Below are 19,316 nucleotides of genomic sequence, written 5' to 3'. Positions count from 1 at the left end.
TTGTAAGCAAAACAATTTAAAGAAACTTTACCAGGGCTCCCTGGTGGTGCAAGGGGTTAAAGTTTCAGCACAATGAAGCTATCCACAGCCACTGCAGCTGACTGACCCATATGGCGCAGCAGACCCCTCCTGACCTGCCCGCTGCTCCCCTCAGCAGTGTGTTTTAGTAGATCTGCCTGTTGTGCTCCCCACTCTGTCTCCGGTGAATCCTCTTGCCACCACCTCCTCTCAGCACCTCTGACCACCAGGAGGGCCCTGAATGCCTAACTTGATAGCTACTAGCCACATATGGTTATTTTAACCAGCTAAAAATGAATGCAAGTTTTAAAATCTAGCTTCCGGGTGGCACTGGCCACAGAGCACCATAGCTGTGCGTGGCTAGTGTCAACCGTGGGGACAGTGCAGCTGCGGAACATTTCATTCCCTGTTGAAAGTTCAGCCGGGCTGTACTGCTTGAGAACGTACCAAGGGTGACCAGCAGACTGTCAGACGTACAGAATAAAGTGAGCTCCATTTCCTTGCTCTGCTCCGGGGAACGCTTTCCTCCTGAACAGACACCCCTGCCCTCCCTCTGCTCCGCAGGCTCAGTTCATCCAGGCTGCTACTATGAGTTGGGCTGAGAGTCTAGTCCTATTACATGGAAGTCACTGAAGTGACTGACATCCAGGAGGCCATGAGAGGGCCCCGGCTGTTGTGAATCGGGGCAGCACCAGGTGTCTAACTCAGTTGGGGGGTGCTGCCTGGAACGTTTAAAAACTTCAAACCTCTCCTGGCCACCGACTATGTAGCTGGCAACTTCACAGGGAGCTAGCTTCATCAGTGCTCTCCGCAGGTATGTGAGGCAGCATTAACTCCGATTTACTGCAGAGAGGGGGGATGTTCAGTGAGGCTGAGTGACAGACAAGGGGGGAAGCCAAGATTTCCAGCGGCATTCCTTTCCCCCCCACCACTCACCAGAGCGGGGCTTCTACTTCCCTGTGGCAGTGGCTCACCCCCAGCTGACGGCGGGCTCTCACGGCAGACAGTGCACATGCATGTGAACTGCCCTTACTACCTTGTCCACCCAGGGAGAGTCACCCACTGGGACTGCCCAGGAAAGACACCACATCAGAATACAGGAAGGCACGGCACACCTGGGCAGGTGGGAGGACAAGAACATCTAGACCAGGAATTCCTTATCCTGCATCCCATGTCCTGGATGAAACTTGACAAATAGTAGACACTTGATATCCAGGTGTCAAATGAGGGGCATGGGGGGGGTTTACAGGTCCTCCAAGAGATGGGCCTGGGCCCACAGGAGCCACAGTGCAGGTACCCTGCGGCAGGGGTGATAGCTGCATTCCTCCGCACCTGACTCCACCCAGACGCCCCTTTCTGTCAGTTAGCCTGCATGGACGGCTGCAGCTCCGCATCTCGGTGAGTCCTAAGAACAGCAGCCGCAGCCCCTCGCCTCGGCCTCTTGCTAGACAGCAACATCCACTGGGAAGGCTCTGAGTCTTGCAACATGCTCAAAATATGGCTCCAAACAGTACTTAGGCAAGAGTAATTAAAGGGAATGTTATCTCAGTCAGTCTCTCATTAGCCACGTAATTAGACTGCTGAAAATAATTAACATTCCTTTTGACAAAGGAAGCAGAAGACCCATTACATTCATTAGGACAGCATCAAGCCAGCTCCAGGAAGGCTGAGAAGATGCTCGTCACCTCCCAGGCCTGCACAGGTCCGAGTCAGCATCGAGGGACCCGCACCAGGTGTGAGACCTGCCGTGGGCCTGGCTCGCGGGGGTGCGTGTGGCACAGGCTGCCCTGATGTCCGTCTTACGGAGGCAGCTAATTGCACACTCACACACGCAGAGAAAAAGAACTGGAAGGAAATGCATGGCTGACCGGGGGGCACATGCCTGCTTCCCCATACAAATTTTTTCTATTTCCTAGAAAATAACAGAAAGATATTTTCTAGCAGGAATAAATGGCAATGCTCGAAACAATCAGTAATTATATGGACTCCCTGAAGATGGAAGGCAGGAGATAAAATGACAGAGAAACCACAGCCCAAGAAAATAAAATCATGAACCGATACTAACATTAACACAGCAAATCTATGTTACTGACACTGTTCTAAGAACTTGGCCATATATTTTTCTCATTTAGGCCTAACGAAAATCCTTCATGAGAGAAACTATTTTTATGCTCACTTTATAAATAAGACCCAGACATCACAGGTTTCCTATGGTCATAGTGTTAGTAAATGGGGGGGCTAGGATTTGAACTTCCAGCAGGTGGTTGTGGATTCTATGTTCAGTAAGAGGAGACTCTCGTCAGCAGATTGGGCAGAGACTCTGGATGGTTGGAAAATGGTTTTGGAACAACCCAGCAAGTGGGCTTCTTCCCACCTGCCCACCCTTGCTGTGACCTGGACACTCAGCTAGAAAGGCCAAGAGATACCTAGCCCAGCTCCTGTCTGTCCCAGGGGGCACATCCCACCTGTCTTCCCAGCCAGCAGCAGCTAGCTTCTGAGCCCAGAATCATGTTCATAGAGAAGTAACTAGAACTTCACAATATCCAGAGCACGTAACCAAAATTCACCAAACATTTGAAAGAATCCAAAATCATAAAAACACACCAAATTAAAGAACAGACATTCAGCTATCAAACAAAATTAATAACATCAGCAGAATGAAATGTTTTTAAAAGGTTGAGTAATAGGAACCTATGGGTAAAAGAGGCTACTGAAATGAAAGCAAAAAAGAAAGTCACCAGAAAAATATTTAAAACTTTAGAAACGCAGCAAACACACCAGTTAACCAGTATTTCTGAATCAAAGAATCCGGTATCTTCATTAAATTTTTTCTTGATATATTTCTATTTTTCTAAACTTCCTATGCCAAACATGCATTACTTTTAGAATCAGAAATGTATTTGTTTTGTTTTAAATCTGCCTGCCAGGGCCCTCCCTGGTGGCACAGCCAGTTAAAGCACAGCACTAAGAAGCTAAAGACACTTCAGAGCGAGTTCTCTCTCCGCATGCCCGGGGAGATGATCCACATGGCGCGGCAGACTTCTCCTGACTGCCCGCTGCTCCCTTCAGTAGGTACTTTGTCAGCCAGCCTGTTCTGCTCCCCACTCTGTCTCTGGTGAATCTTCTCACGGCCCCTGCACCTCTGGCTTGTACCCTCGTTCTATATGCATAAACAAATAAATCTTAAAAAAAAAAAAAAACTGGCCCTCCATGGTGGCGCAGCGGGTTAAAGCACAGCACTGAGAAGCTAAAGCCACTTCCGCATGAGTTCAATTCCCGCATGCTCCGGAGATGACCACATGGCGTGGCAGACCTCTCCTGGCCCGCCCGCTGCTCCCCTCAGCAGTGTACTTCCTCAATCTGCCTGTTCTGCTCCCCACTCTGTCTCTGGTGAAGCCTCTCACCGCTCCTGGGCCTCTGGCCTGTACCCCAGTTCTGTATGTACAAATAAATAAATCTTTAAAAAAAAAAAAAAACTGCCTGACAGGAAGTCAGTGCTCAGTAAGATTTTAAGATTTTGCAGCCAAGTAGTAGTTACTTTTCCTAGCCCTTGCAACAAAGCTGACCCTTTACAAGCTGGTCCATCACTCTCTGATCCCCAATCACACCAGCCAGGCGCCCAATTCGCATCTTTATAAGCACAATTCTCTACATGGAATGCCCTCAGTTCCCTCTCTGTTTACCCCTATTTGCCTGTTCTTCAAGGAGATTACCCTCAGTAACAAAAGGTTGCTGCATACTTCTTCACCCCCCCACCCCCTTCTCCTAACTCCTCCCCCAAGCTCCTCAGGGCACCTTATGCTTCAAGGTTGCCTGATTAGCTCTGACTGTGCTCTCCTGTGGGGTCATAGATGGTCACTTTTAAGGTCTTTACCTTTCAACGAGTCCAAGTCTTCTCTCCCCAATTCTATGGTAGGGGCCTTAAAGACACAGAGATGGGCATTAACGTTCCTTTTATACCCCACTGGGCCCAAATAAAACCCAGAAGTTCATGCAAGAACATTCTTATATGTCAGCTTAGTGAATAATGAGTGAGCTGTTACTGGTGGGAGTAGAAAGAGGAAAACTATTAAGGAAATGTGGTTACTCAATAGGGTAGGGCCCAGCACAAGAATCTTCATGTGGGTGATGATGCCCTTGTAGAAAGGTCACGTGATCTCTGACAATTTTTAAATCCCACCTCCTTCCTGGGATCTAGTTAACACCTGCAAAACCAGAGGGGATGGCTGGTAAATCTGGAGGCAAAAAATGATGTTTATATGCTTTTATGGTGTGTCCCCACATATTGGTTATCAGTAACAAGGGAAAATTAGTAAGGACACAGTGAAGGAAATGGACAACCTCTTAATAGAGCAATCAGCTGACCTGTCACACATAAGGGGCAGATGAACATTCAGTGTCCCCTGATGTGATATACTGAAAAGGCCCATTGCACATGTATATTTCATCCCAGAATGTATAACCCAGAGTCTGTTTGTGAGGCAACATCAGACAAATCCAACAGAGGAAATAGGTTTTTTAAAAGGTGGAGGAGGAGGCAACATTTTTTCGAAAATATCAAAGCGACGAAAGACAAAGGCTGAGGAGCTGTTCTAGATGAAAAGAGACTAAAGAATCATCTAATGCAGTATGTGGTGCTAGACTGGATTCCGTACTAGAAGGGACAAAATGCTTTAAAGGACATTAGGGGGTCATTTGACAAAACTGGAATACAACCAGCAGATTAAATAAAGTGTTTTAACAATGTCCAACTTACTGAAGGTTATATAAAACCATATCCTTGTTCTTAGGAAACCCACACTGAAATATTTAGAGGTAAAGTACCATGATGTAGGCAATTTACTCTAAAATGGTTCAGGAAAAAATGAAAGGGTGAGAAAACACAAATGATAAAACAAGTGAGGCAAAATGTTAAAAATAGTGAATCTGGGTAAAGAATGTGAGTTTCTTAGATTATTCTGGCAATTTCTCTGTGAGTTTGAAATGACTTCCAAATTAAAAGCTGGAGAAGAGAAGCAACCAAGGGGTCCTTCCCATTAGACAGGAACGTGGGTGACGGTGAGGCTGACATGGAGGGTGAAGTCAGAGAAAACAACACTGGCTATTAGATGCCTCCCTGAGCACACGCTGCCAGCTCTGCCCGCATGCTCCCCATCAGTACATTCCCCCTCCCAATGTGGCTCTTCTCTTTTCTTAACTTTATCCATTTGTGCCTTCCTATTACCAAGATGATTAATCTTCCAGGAAGCCACCATATTAATACCAGAGGACAGGACTAATTAAATGGCTGGGTCTATTCTTATATGTAGTTAATATTTACTGGAGACATTTTGAAATCTGTTTTATCTGCAAGCCCATAATAATGACTCAGGTTTTATTTGTTACGCTCTAGCCTTCTAGGTGTGATATGGTATTCCATTTTCAGAAAGACTCTTGTGGCTCACCTGACTCTAGGCCACGTGCTTCCCTTCTGAGGCCTCATGCACTCAGGCATCTTAGGTGGAAGATTCATTTCCCATATCCCATGCCATCACTACCTCCCAGCCCCAGATAAACTGCCCCCATGCTTAACACAGGCACAGCCTTTTCATCCACTGCTGGGTATGGCCACTCTAAATAATGCACAGCCAGCTAACAGAGTTTCTTTAAGCAGCCTCACTGAAAGCTAAAGAGGGCAGAGCAAACCATCATATCGTGCAAATTCATTCACTTATTAATTCTGAAATCTTTACATACATCTTTTATGTGCAGATTACTCGATGCTAAGTAAATTGGAGTAAGAAAGGAAGGAAGTAGTAGGAAGAAGTAGGAAGGAAAACCAAAGCAAACAGCGGGGCTAATTGTTTTTAAAACACTGAAAATTTAAAATCTTGGAAATTCTACTGTAACACCAGAAAACTAATAATAGTAATAACATATCATCCCATAGTGTCTTTTACTTAATTGAGCCCTTTCAAGCTCACTTCATATTTCATGAACTGACTCAAACAATCACTCGGCATCTGTGTTATGCCACCAGGTACATGCAGACCACGCGGCAGGGGCCCAAGGCAGACCACGAGAAGCTCACATCTAAGTGGTCTTCGATTGCCCAGCCATATAGCCACTGTGGAAAACAGCATGGAGAATCCTCAGAAAAGTAAAAATAGAACAACCATATGATACAGCAATTCTACTTCTGGGAATATATCCAAAGGAAACGAAAACACTAACTTGAAGAGATATCTGTACCCCCGTGTTTACTGCAACATTATCCATAATAGCCAGACGTACATGTCCATCGATGCATAAATGGATGAAGTTGTGGTACAGATATACAATAACATTTTATTCAGTCATTTAAAAAATGAGGCAATTCTATCGTTTGAGCCAACATAGATGGGCCCTGAATGCATTATGCGATGTGAAATGTTAGACAGAGACAAATACTGTACAATCTCATTTATATGTGAGATCTAGAAAAATAACAAACTAGTAGAAAAAGAGATCAGATTTGTGTTTGCAGAGGCAAAGGATTAGAAGAGGCACATTGGAGAAAGGTGGTCCCAAGCCACAAACTTCCAGGTAAGAAAATAAGTCCTATGGGTGTCTTGTACAACATGACTGGCTAACATTATTGTATAACATAAAGGAAAGTTAAGAGATAAATCCTAAGCATTCTCATCACAAAGAGAAATTTTTTTTTCGCTTCTCATTGTATCTATATGAAAAATAGATATTACTTAAGCCTACGGAGATAATCATTTCTCATTATATGTAGTGAAGCTATCAGGCTGTATGTCTTAGACTTACACAGTGACGTATAGTATATACAGTGTGTTGATTACTTCTCAGTAAAACTGGAAAAAGCCAGACACATATTTAGGGTACTGGCCATGATCGGGCAATAAAGAAAATTATTTTAAAGAGAAAATAAGAGGGAATAAAAAAAATGTTATTATGTTTTCAACACACACATATATTTTACTGTTTTTAAAAACATGACTTTATATTAGAATTTAGAATTATATTAATTTAGCTTTTATTGCATATGGAATAAAATTTAGTTTTTATTGCATATGGTCAATGGTGAGGGCCCCTAAAGGTCTTCATCCAGCCCAAACAGTAAGCAGGGGTTGCAATACTAACTGCCAACAAGAACCAAGCAGGTAGCTCAAATCAGGGAAGACCAGAAGCTGTTAAGAAAGCAGGACAGACAGATGGAAGGAAGACTGTGGGGGTTTATTCGTGGGTGAGAGAGGGAGGAGTGGAGGATGACACCCAGACTTCTGGCTAGGGCAATGTGGTATAAGTTCTTAAGAGAAGAGGCTGCAAGAAAAGGTACCATGAGGTTCATTTCAGATGCTCGAAGTCTGAGATGCTCCTCACCCTGGAGAGGAGCATGCTGGGAAGGAGACTCGAGGGGGCCATCGGGGCTGGCAGAGGACAAGTGGTCTGAGGAAGAACCAGGGAGGCTGGAGGAGTCTCAGGAAAGGACCTCACCAGCACAGTGGGGGCAGGAGAGCGTCTGGGCAGTGGTCAACTGCAAAGGCAGGTGGGACAGACACAGAGGTCATGGGATCATTTAAGAAGGAAGGGCTGAGGCCTCTTGAGAAATTTGTAAAGAAAAGGAAAAAGCTGCTGAAGAAGTAACAATGGAAAGGTTCTTTCTCCCTCCGGCCTTGCTTTTTTTCTTTTCTTTCTTTCTTCCCTCCATTCCTTACTCCCATTATAAGAGAAACCTAAGATGCTTAAACACTAAGCAGGAAACTGCAGTGAGAACAGCTCGGGCAGGCACATGTTGGGGGGGGCACACATGAATACTAGGGTGATCCTGAGGCAGTGAGGGGAGCCACACCCCAAAGGCCAGCTGGACACAGGTATCACATGACAGAGACCCAGGCACCCAGGTAAGGTTATACAGATGCAGAGGTGTCGTAGGCCACACTCACAACACAGGTCTCCAGACCAGCAGTTCTCAATGAGGCCACCCTGATATGGGTGGGGGCCCCCTTTGTAAGCACCAAAGTGGGTGGGAAGTATGGCAGATACTTCGAGGTAGGGATCTGGATGCCAGAAACCCTGCAATTCGCCAACAGTCCACAGGGGAGCTCTCCCACATGTCCACTGGACATTCTCCTAGGTAGAAAGCTGTTTATAATTGCCCGCGTCAAGGACCAAAGTACTTTCTGAAATAAACACAAAGGATTTCTTCATGGTTTTAACACAGGCTGACTTCTTCAGGAGTGCCTTTAAATGCAAATTGAGGGGATACTGTACTGTACTTTATGTTCTCTGGAACTTTACTAAGAGTGGTTCACCATGTGGGAAAATCACAAACTCCACAGCATCTCTCCTGGTATTTGAGTCACCCACACAGTACACCTGTATCTCGGGGGTATTTGTGGCTGTTACAGTCTTGGAGATTCTATGCACAGGTTCAAGCATCTGACTCCTTCCTTCTGTTTTTCCAGGTTGTGCCCAAATAATTGCACATTAGAATAGGCGATACTGTATTACAACTAACCTTTCCTATACTACTCTTTAAGTGTAGATGTTATTTTTACATTAGTTTGGTATAGGTGGGTCATATTAGCTGTGAGTTTAACTCCAAGTAATTAGGGGGTCATTCGAATATTTGCTAAATAAAAGGGGAGCAGCATTCCAGATAGTGTGCCCCCAGAGGCAAGCGAAATGCCCAAGGGGATAAAGGACCAAGCAGAATTAGGGTTGCTTGGAACCATCAAGCCACAGAACAAATTCAATGTGGTTTATTTTATTTTATTTTTTTTTAATCCAGACAAAACTCCCAAATAATGGGAGCACAGACAACCTAGAAGGGTTAAGGCAGTTGGGCACCTTTGGGAAATTTCATTTCCACGATTAATTGAAAGTAGACTACACCTCAGCATTTTCCAGCATAATGACAATAGGTAGGAGACCACAAGTCATCTGCAGGGGCCAGGGAGATGATAAATGGTTCAATGTCTGGAGGCAAAGATGTGTTTAAAGGAAGTCAGAGAAGTAGGTGCCAGCCTTGGTCTGGGGAATGTCTTCCTTAATGGACGAGAAGATGAGTAAACAGTTTAAGAGGCCGCTTCAGGATATTTATGGAAGATGCTATATCGTGAGGAACCATGGACAGGAATAGTGGTAGAGAAATGATCTCAGCAGACCACCAGTAGGTTAAAAAAGGGCAGGTCAGAAGTCCTGAGGGCCCAGATTTTGAGAGGAGCTGCTGATTTCATGGTGAGAGAAAGGGATCGCAACAACAGCCGTGTGGCCAGGAGGGACAATGGAAAAATTTTAAACCATGAATCTTTCAGTCAAAAGGGGCTAGCCTGACTCGTGTGCTCTCTGGTTCTGAGGCCACTAGAGACTGGGGGAGGTCAGGGGCAGCCTGCTGGCAGGCTGATGAGAGGTCCCCAAACAGGGCTTTCTAAGCCAAGTTCTTCCACCAACACCTCACACCATTTCCTCTTCAAAAATACAATAAAACACTTTAACCTTCATCATTTTCCTGTTGTTTTCACATTTTCCCAGCAACACTTGTATATACATATTTTTTAATTTGAAATGTCAGGTTAAAGCAGCTCTAGGGACTAACAAGCATGACTCTCATGTGAGGGGCTGTACTGCTTCCCAGGAAGAGTTGAGAAACATGGGTCACTGGATGTAAGAAGTGCCTTCAGGAACTCATTTATAAGCTATAGGGGAACTGACTCCATCAAGGGGTCCACAAGGCCAGGCAGTGCTAAACTGCAATGCAAAACATCCGTAGGTACCTTCCACCCTCAGCACATCCTTGTTCCTTCAGAGTTGCACAATGGGAGAGAAAAGCCTCTTGGGTTAGGAGTCAGCAAGTCAAGGACTACTGAGCTGAGGTAAGAGAGGCTCTTGCCCAAGGCACCAATAAAAGGGGAGACCAAGAAAAACTTAGTAATTAACATAAATGATATCATAATGGTTTATTTTTAAAATTTAAGCAGGTTTGAGCTGTATGGTGGGCTGGGGCAGGTGATCGTGTAGGACTATGTGACATTCAGTGCCAGGGGCTGAGCCCCACAGAGCAAAGACCTGCCCACCCCTAGTGCCAAAGTACCTCTTTGGAGAAATACCACAGAGACCACAATCCCTTACCCACTTCCAATAGATTACATTAACCCTGCAGCACATTAACCCTCACCGACCATTAAACACGTTAACATTTCTGTAGCCAGATCTATGAATATTCACACTGCAGAGTAACCAGATCACCAGTGACCTCCTGTTAGGCTAGGTCAGGTTTATCATCACATGAGTTGTCACATGCGTTAAATAAAAACTTTCGGTTTCGACTGTTTTGGATCTTGAAACTGCAGATAAAGAATGTGGGCCTTGATAGCATCGCATTAGTTCTCTAAAAGATAAAAGGAAGCAGAGAACCCAGAACTTTCGCTACCAACTTCAGCAGAAAAGGCAACTGCAAAGTTCTTATGGGTAATCACACGGAAGTCAATTTCTAAGTCTGTCAAGTCCAGAGAGAACTTACAGCAGCATTTCTCAGCAGCCAACAGCTAGTATGACTAAACACTGTCTATGTGTAAAGCCTTGTGCCGAACCCAGAGCTATGCTAAGAGACAGAGAGCACCATTCCAGTCTTAAGAGCTGGACACAAGGAGGTAAACATAAATTGTGGATTACTGAAACTCAGGAAGTTAATGCACACCCACACTTTAACAATGACGAAATCAAGGTTCAGAGAGGTCGAAGGCCTTGCCTAAGTTAGCGCCTGGCATTTGTTACAGAAGTGACAGAGAGAGATAAGAATTTGTATTTGCTAATTGCCCTTCTCTGCTCTTCATGTAAAAGCACAGGGCAATTGCCAATTTAGTGATAAAACTACAAACGAAGTTTAAAAATGCTAGCTAAAGCGATTTTGGTCAAATACACCTTTGCAGCAAAGACTGGAGACGGACGGCGATTTGAAGAGCTGGTAAAGCGATTAGGGTCTTCCAAGTAGACAGTGTGAGGCACTAGGAGGGCATATGCAGATTAGGCTCTGGGCAAAGGCATGGAAGGAGACGCTGGAAACGCAGGTAGAGGCCATGCGTGGTGAGGAATTGACATCTGCGGCCTCAGGTGCCTTTCTGGTCATTTACTTCCCCTCATGCCCTGTAACTGCCCCCCTCCCTCGTGTGTGGAGACAGAGGGTGGGAATCTTGAAGACCACAACGTGGAGTCAGATTCTTGCCATTCAAATCCCAGATCTAGTGCCAACTATGTGTCGTTGGTCAAGCTACTTAACCTCTTTTTGCCTCAGTTTACAGGTTTGTAAGTAGATAATAGAAATAGCAACATGGTGAGGATTAGATGGACGAAAGAACATGTTTACTGTACCAAAAACAGGACCTGGCATCCTCAGCAGGCAGTAAATGCTTTTTATTCTTTAAGTTAAATTTTTAGTTAAATATGTACTGGATCCTCATGCTTAGTGAAATGAGCCAGGAAGAAAAAGAAAAGTACCGGATGGTTTCACTCATAGCAGAAGCATAAAGGACCAGAGGGGAAAAATAATAATGAACAACTATATATCAGAGACATTTTATGGGTCTGGAGTGGGGAATGGGATCAAAAATGGTGGGGGAGGGAGGAGGTGTACTGGACTACTGGACTATGGTGATGGCCATGGGTGACTTGGTGATGAGAAGCCCATGGGGATTACAACTGAGATGGAAAAAGGCACAAAGTGATGTAAAAATAAACTATTATTAAAAATTATATATGTATTGGATCCTTATCCTCAGCAATAATAATCATGAAATCATGGACTTTGTGTGACAGTTAAGGTTTTGATGATATACATAAAACAAGAGGTTAAGTCAAAAGTCTTAACTAGGGTACTAAGGTACTCAGCAGAAGCACTCGAGCCCCTAGATGTATAATCCTGAGGCTCGGAGGGCATCGTAGATGGGCATCTGACCACTGCCTGAGACATCTGTGCCAGAGACACATCCTGGCCAGCGGCCATTGGTGGAGCCAAAGGAAAACACTGTGCTGGGGGGGTGGGGAGGGGGTTGCATTCCCCCCCTGCATTCCTGGGCTCACTGAGCCAAAGGATGTGTGATTGCTTTCTTAGGTTAATGTAGCATGATCCTTGGGGATCACACAAGGGACAGCTAGCTTGAGGATGGAGCAGGTCTTTCCAAAAGGTCTGTTTGAACAGACTAAAGGACCTTAGCTGAAAGAGGCAGAATTTTGGGGGCTAAGGAAAGAACAAATGACCTGGAATAGAAGATAATTTGTTCTTTTCAACCAACCAAAAAAAGTAAATAATCCCAGCAATTGGTGGAGAGGAGTCCACAGAAAGCCATGAACATGGCATAAGAGAACTAGCATTAAATACCTGCCAAGGACCGGAAGCTAGAACCAGCAGACAACAGTGCTGACCAGTGAACCCTTTCCTGCTCCTCCCAGCCCAGTGACAAAGGACTGGACATATTAAGTACTGAATTGAGATGATGTTTGTAACTTAAAGGGACCGCAGGATCTTCTACTCAAGAATGACCCCAGAAGTGAGAGGGCCTGAATTTCCATCCCAGGGCAAGAAAAGAATGAATTCAGTAAATAAATGGAAAAGTGACAAAATTAAGTCACTTTATGAACAAGTCCAATGAGTCGTGTTTTTTTATACTTGTTAGAAACATAGCTATTAAAATGAAATATTTGTCCCTGCACCAACTAAGCTCATCACTCCTCTTCCCAGTGGTATGGTCACCACCGTTAGAAATAATTGGGCCAGGGCAATAAGGAACTGAGCGGAAGAAATAAGGCAGGCAGGAACAGAAGAGATTGGTTTGGTGGGTTCAGTGGAAATGTATTTCCTCCTTAACCTTGAATGTAATGAAATGAAATAGACGGGCAGCAGAATCCAAGGGTCCTTAGACAAACGGCTTTATTCACAGGGAGATTCAAATGGCCTGAGTCCATGAACAGAAAGCTGTGATCTCTTGGCCCCCAGGCTGCGTTGTGGTGTGGCACGGTGAGCTCTTTCAGGTGGAGCAGGGTAGCAGAGAGAAGGCTGTTGTCACTAATACTGAGTTACCCAAGAAGCATCAATGCCCCCAGATCCTAAAGCTCTGGGGAGGTGGGAGGGGGAAGGGCGTGGATCCTAAACTGAACCAAGACCGGGATTCTGTAAAATCCAAGTGCAAATGTGAACACACATCAATACACAACTCCCCTGATGCCTTCACTTGGGGATGGTTGAAGGATGAGTAGAGTGTGGAGTTTTAAAACAAGCTCCAATGAGTGCTCCCTACAGTCTAGGAGATGGTGAGTGTAAAGGTGAACAAACACCTCCTCTCAGCTACCCCATTTAAACAGCCAAAGGAGGAGTGAACTGACCCAATTCCCAGGCCATCAGTCACAAGAGGAACTTAACATGGCTCTGACTTTGTTCCTTTACTTCTGATTTGGCTCCTTTTTCCTTCAACCTCATCTCGGCTCTCTCGGGCATGGCTTTCTACAATTCTAGACCAGCTGAGTTAGTTCCCAAGAAAGGATCTACTGGGTCGTCTAAGCATTACTGCTGTGGGAAATAGTAGAGAATCTCTCTCCCAAGATTATTAATCTACAAAAAAAAGGGAACTAAAGGCCAAAGGAACCACAGCACAGGCCGAGTCACTGGGCTGAGATGAGCACCCGCGTCCTTCACCCTGGTCCAGTGCTCCGTCATACACCATCAGGCCAACTCCCAAAAGGGGGTCTGGTCACCTCCACCAGGCTACCACTCAACCTTCACTCCTCCTCCACAAGCACCTTCAAACAGTAGGAGAATAAACTTGCCTGGAACAAACAAGAAGGGGAGAAATGAAAATCAGCTCAGTGAACTAGCTGGTCCTGTTTGAATAGAGGAATCAGTGGCTACACATGCTTTCCAGAACAGGATAGTCCAATGTTTGCAAAACTAACCTATAGTGATAGGCAGTGGAAGACACAGAAACTAGGCTGGAGGAAGGGAACTAGCATCAAGAAGTTGCAAAGATAAGCTATGACTACTGGCAGTAAGGTGACAGAAAGAAAATGCTGCCCAGGGAGTCTGTAAAGCAAACAAAGAATTTTGGCAATGAAATGGAATGGGGCTTATGAGATACATTCTTTCGCCAGCCAGAAAGTCTGTTGTTCCCCTTCCAGTAACTCCCAAGCCATCTGGTCTACTCTCCCAATGCAGGTACTGACCTCTCTCTCCTTACTGAACATTCATCAGGATTTCCCACCCACCCCACCCCCCAAATAAGAACTTGGACTTCCTTCTCCTTTTAACTAGCTGTGTTTAATCCACATCAATTCTCCTAACATTACCTAAAGTGACTTTCACTTGTACCTTCTCCCCAATATTTGTTCCATCACAGGATCCAAGGCCACAAAACATAGAATCAGACAAATCTCTGATCAGTTGGACACCTGCTAGTGCTAGTGGCATGACCTATGCAGTCAATTTGCTTTTCAGAGCCTCAGTTTTTCCATCTGTAAAATGGGGATAATTAAAAGTAGCTACTTGATGGCAGTAAGAGGAGAACACATGCCAATACCTGGCATATCCCAAGTATTCACTAAAGGATGGATGCCCCTGCTGTTATTGCTAGGATCACTGAAGACAGATGAAGCTACATATGTGGAATTAAGTCTCCAAAGAAATAAGCTGTCCAAGGTCACGAGAGAGTCAGGCAGGGATCCCAGATTTCCTGATTCTGAAAGTCTTTGCCACTTATCAACTCCTACAGAAAGGACACCATTGCCCAATATCCTAGAAACATGGGTATCTGATCATATCCAAGTACCAGAGATGATGATTTAATAAGCACTTACCATGTGTTAAATAAAACTGTGCAGGTCATATGAAAATTTTAAGGCATCTACAAGCCAGTGTAGAAGGCCATCTCCTTCATCATAGCAGGCAAAACACAATTACAAAACAAAACTCGGAGCCACTGCTTCTGTTGCTCACTGGTGGACAATGCTTCTTATCTATAATCTATAGTTGGTTTTTAAGAAGGTAGATAAAAGCAAGACTAGTATCCTGGCTGCATTATCCCTGACTTTACAAAGACTTTTTTTAATTGTCAATGAGAGGACGACCTTGGAACTAGGGACTAACATGGGATCTGGTCAAGCACAATGTAAAAAAGGAAATGGAGTGACCAGCTGGTGAAAAGCAGGCCACTCTATTGCTCCAAGGAACAGCAGTTATGTCCACAAGGAGGGTTTCTTATAGCAGGGCCTGCCCCCCACCCCCACCAACTGTGCAAACATGGAAACCCTAAGCCCCAGGAAGTACATTTTATCTTGAAGCTTGAATGACCCCTCATTGCTCAGAAAATAATCTTCTCCTTGTGGCCCTTCAGTCTCCTTGGCTGGTATCCCTAGCTCTTGGGGCTGGTGTCAAGGGTCTAGGGAAACTCAGGGTGAGTGACCTTTCTGATGGAAATGGACCATTCCAGAAATTCATGTGACTAGGGCTCCTCTTACACACTGAAAGGAAACAATGAATGAATGAAGCAGCTAGAAGGCATTTGTTATTCAAGTTCAAGTCCAACTGCAAATGCCCTCAGAAGCAGCTACTCTAGCACCTTCTGAATGAGAGACTCTGAAGTGGAAAGGAACAGCAGAAGGGGCATGCTCCCATTAGCTCCCCTCCCTTACCTATTAGATCTCCCACATTAAGTTAAGACTTGGCAGTATAAGTCATTTGTTTTTTAAACTACCATGCTTCTAGAAATTGCAACAGCAGGAAGGAGCCATCCAAGGCCCTAAGTCTGCCCATGTAGATTGCTGGCTCTTCTATAATACCCGCCGCACTGAAAGCCAAGTGCTCTAAAGGACTGCGCACTCCCTGAGTGAAGGATCATGGTGCTGGATGTTCAGAAGCAGGAATTGGCGTTGACTTTGATTACTTCTCAAATTGCCACACTGGACTGTAGGATCAACAACATCAGCAGAGGGTGGAGAATTACCTTTCTGCTCCATCCTTTGAAGGAGCAGGGGACTCATGTCACTCTGTGACTTCAACGCAGCTAAATTTTTACATAGGGGAACGGATGATAAAATGAACACTGAATACAACCTCAGGACAGAGGAGAGTGGGATGGATGTGAGCAGAGCAAGGGAGCACAGTCTTCTTGTATCAGGGAATAAGACAGATTACTTATTCAGCCTAGGATGTGAGCGGCAGAAGTATAAACCCATTTCCTTCTCTTTGAACCACAGGAGCATCCAAAAGCTTAAAGTCTGAAGCAAATGTACATCTTAACCCAGTACGCGGGACCCTAAATTCTACCCATGTGTCCTATCTCCTATGATAAAGTATAACCTATGGTCTCCTTCGGGAATTGTTTCTAAATACTCAATCTCTAGCTAATCTGTGGAAAGGAAAACTTCCCCCACATCCACACACACTGAAACCAGTGTGCTAACTCTTTGTGACTCAGTTTCCCTCAAGAGAATCTAGAACCAAAAATGCAATCTCCTAGCCCTTCTCCAGAAATAGGCTTGCACTTTGCTTTTCAAATGAAAGTCTCTGTTTTCTTGGAGGTGGTAGTGGAATGCACAGAAGACCGAGCTAAAAGCTTGAATTTGTTCCTGCTCAAAAGAGCCAAATTCCTTCCAAGTTCCCTCCTTAACCAGGTGTTGCCACAAAGAGAGTGAGAGTTTGCCAAGTCAGAAATTATCCATACCGTACAAGGAATGCACTACAAGAAATAAACCCCAAACTGCCCTGCCTGTAAACTAGGGAGGGTTGGGGGGGGGGCAGGAGAGAGGATGAAAGGGAAGAGCAACAAATTTGAAAACAGCCAGGCTGTGGGAGCATTCGATTTCCCTCCTCTCAAGGACAGCCAGATCTGATAGGGCTGCTGATTAAGTCCCAGCAGCTTCACTTTACTGTACATACGTTACCCAGCTCTCAACTACGACATGGGAGTTCCCAACATCATCAGAGATGCTGGTCAGAGCTGGGAACGTGCCTGTTGCTGATGGGTAGGCTGGACCTCATCTACCAGGGAAACCAGGAAGGTACTCCAAGCCCTGGGGGAGCAGAAGTACACGGAAGCCACACGAGTGCCTTCTTGTTAAAAACTCCACTTTACGAACCAACCCTGAGCTTTCCCTATCACAGGAACTGTAATTTAGCTTTTCCTACAAGATAACCCTTTTCCCTTTAGAAACTATATAAATCTGACGCAAGTGAAATAAAACAGTACAATGCTCCCTAACCCACTTCACAACTTCCATCAAGGACCCAGGCTCTTAAATCACTTTGTAAATGTAAAAATGCATGCCTCATCACTTTATAAGAGGGATTTTTTTTTTCCCATCTTGCAGTAAAAACCTTTAAGGAATGGTCCACGGAGAAGTCCCTTCCTTCATGGTGGGGGTGGCGGGAGTCAGGTCTCCATATCTTTATCCCCATTCTAATAAACAGGTTAAGATAAACCCATCAACTATGCCCATTTAGAAGCAGGGCTGGTAGTGCTCTCTAGTCTAGCACCTGCTAGACTCGAGCCACAAGTTTTAGGGCCAGAGATCTTCAGTTTAAGGCTTCATTTTATCCTGCTACCTCTTACTGATTCCTGGAACCTCCCTCTTGTACCTTTAAGTAACAAAATTAACACTAATCACTCGGCCACTTCCCCCAGATAAATAAGTTGGTCTAGTCACCTGTTACCCAAGATGAAGCCTTGGGAAGGAGGGCACATCTTATCTCAGCACACCCCTCCATGCTTCTAGGGCAAGGAACTCTGGCAGGCCCACCCCTGCCCAACCACTGGTATCACTGGCTCATTCACAGGAAGAGGCCGGGCAGTCATCTGGCCATCTCACCACCCCCACCCCCACAGGCAAGTAGGTGTAGCTCTGCCTTGCAAGCAGTGGGAAAACCCAACTCTCAAAGGGCTGTTTTTTCTGCCAGGAAGAAAAGCAGCAACGGGCAGCCGTGCTGGAGGATGGGAACCCCTGTTACAGCATGCAAGCTGGCTTGGGGTTGGAGGCATCTGGTTCCAGGGGACACAAGGTCAAGGACTGGGGACCTGGAATCTGGCCCATTTGTCTCCCAGAGACAAAGACACTGGTACCATCCCCAGGCAGCCCTCCCTGACCCCTCTTTCTGATTCCAGCACAGAGAGAAACCCAGATCTCCCCATAACCCAAATCTGAAGGCCAGAGTAACAGCTCGTTTGTTACTAGGGTGCTGAGAACACAGGAGAATTGGTCAGCGAAGCCCCCAAGGTTACACTGGCAGGCAGCTCCCTGGGCTCCTGCTCTGTTCCTCCTGGGAGGAATAAAAGCGGCATCAGAACAACCTGCTACCCCAAGTTCTGTACCTAAAGCAACCAAACAGACCCCAGAGGAAACCGTGGAGAAAGGAGACATAGTCCCGAGAAGGGAGGGAGAGCCTCCGTTTGGGCATAGGAAGAGGGAAAGGAAAACACAGAAAGCAGCTGGTATCTCCCTGCCCAGGCTTAGACAGGTCTGTGACAGCGTCCAGCCCAGCCCGGCATCTCCCACAGAGGGCCAAGGACCAGGCATGGGATGGGGCAGATGGAGTGCCCGCGGGGGTTGTAGAGCAGTACAGCGCCCAGGGGGCTGAACTGGGCCGCAGGGTGCTGACCCTAGACCAGAGGACGACTAGGTATGTGTGTGTAGTCCTCCACCACCCAGTTTCTCCCTCCACATTGGGGAGAGGGCAGCTGGTCTTCTTGGCACAGTTCCCTCGCCTTCGTCTTCCGTAAAGTCCTCAGCCTCAAACTCAGGAGGGTCGGTGGTTCCCACTCCCAAGCCCTGGCTCCCCATCTTCCACCCAGACTGCGCCCCCCTTCGCCTTCCCAAGGCCGCCTCGAGGGTGCTCTCCACCGGGAGGAAGCAGGGTGTCAACCATCCTGACTAGCCCCTTCCCATAGCGTCTCCGCCGTGTCCCTTTGTTTCAGGCGGGGAAAGTTGCCAGCGCGCACCCCTTCCCCAACACGCCCCCCTGTGCGCCCATCCCCCGCAGGGAATCCAAGCCTGGGCGCACCATCTAATCTACCGCTGGTCTGTAGCGGGGGCAGCGGCTTCGAAACCGAAAGCAAAGAAGGGGGATCGGGGAGCTGCTCCAGCCCAGTCGCCCCCGTCCCCCATCGCGGCACCCAGCGCCCGCGCCTCCCGCACTCGGCGCTGCCCGCCGCGCACGGCCACCTCTCCGGGCGGCGGAAAGGCCTCTCTGTGAGCATCGGGGGGCACCTACCGGTGCGGAGCCGGGGCCGCGGGCAGGGGCAGGGCAGGGCCAGCCGCCTACGGGGCGCAGG

The 19,316-nt window shown here is 46.3% G+C and overlaps 1 protein-coding gene across 5 annotated transcripts in view; it reads right to left on the bottom strand.

The window, feature by feature from the left end:
• Window positions 1-19,316, bottom strand: part of TMEM229B (transmembrane protein 229B) — a 39,568-nt gene that overhangs the window by 19,708 nt on the left and 544 nt on the right. For 3 of the 5 annotated variants that reach the window (XM_012724524.1, XM_012724522.1, XM_012724530.1), the window contains exon 1: window positions 19,256-19,316. The exons of the other annotated variants lie outside the window; for them this stretch is intronic. The gene's annotated coding sequence lies outside the window, so the exon portion shown is untranslated. The remainder of the gene's footprint in view (window positions 1-19,255) is intronic. 5 annotated transcript variants of the gene reach the window in all.

Source organism: Condylura cristata, unplaced genomic scaffold, assembly GCF_000260355.1.
Source record: "Condylura cristata isolate star-nosed mole 26May11 unplaced genomic scaffold, ConCri1.0 scaffold00013, whole genome shotgun sequence".
Lineage (NCBI taxonomy): Eukaryota > Metazoa > Chordata > Mammalia > Eulipotyphla > Talpidae > Condylura > Condylura cristata.
The sequence above is the reverse complement of the archived record's forward strand: the minus strand, read 5'-3'. Positions and strand labels throughout refer to the sequence as shown.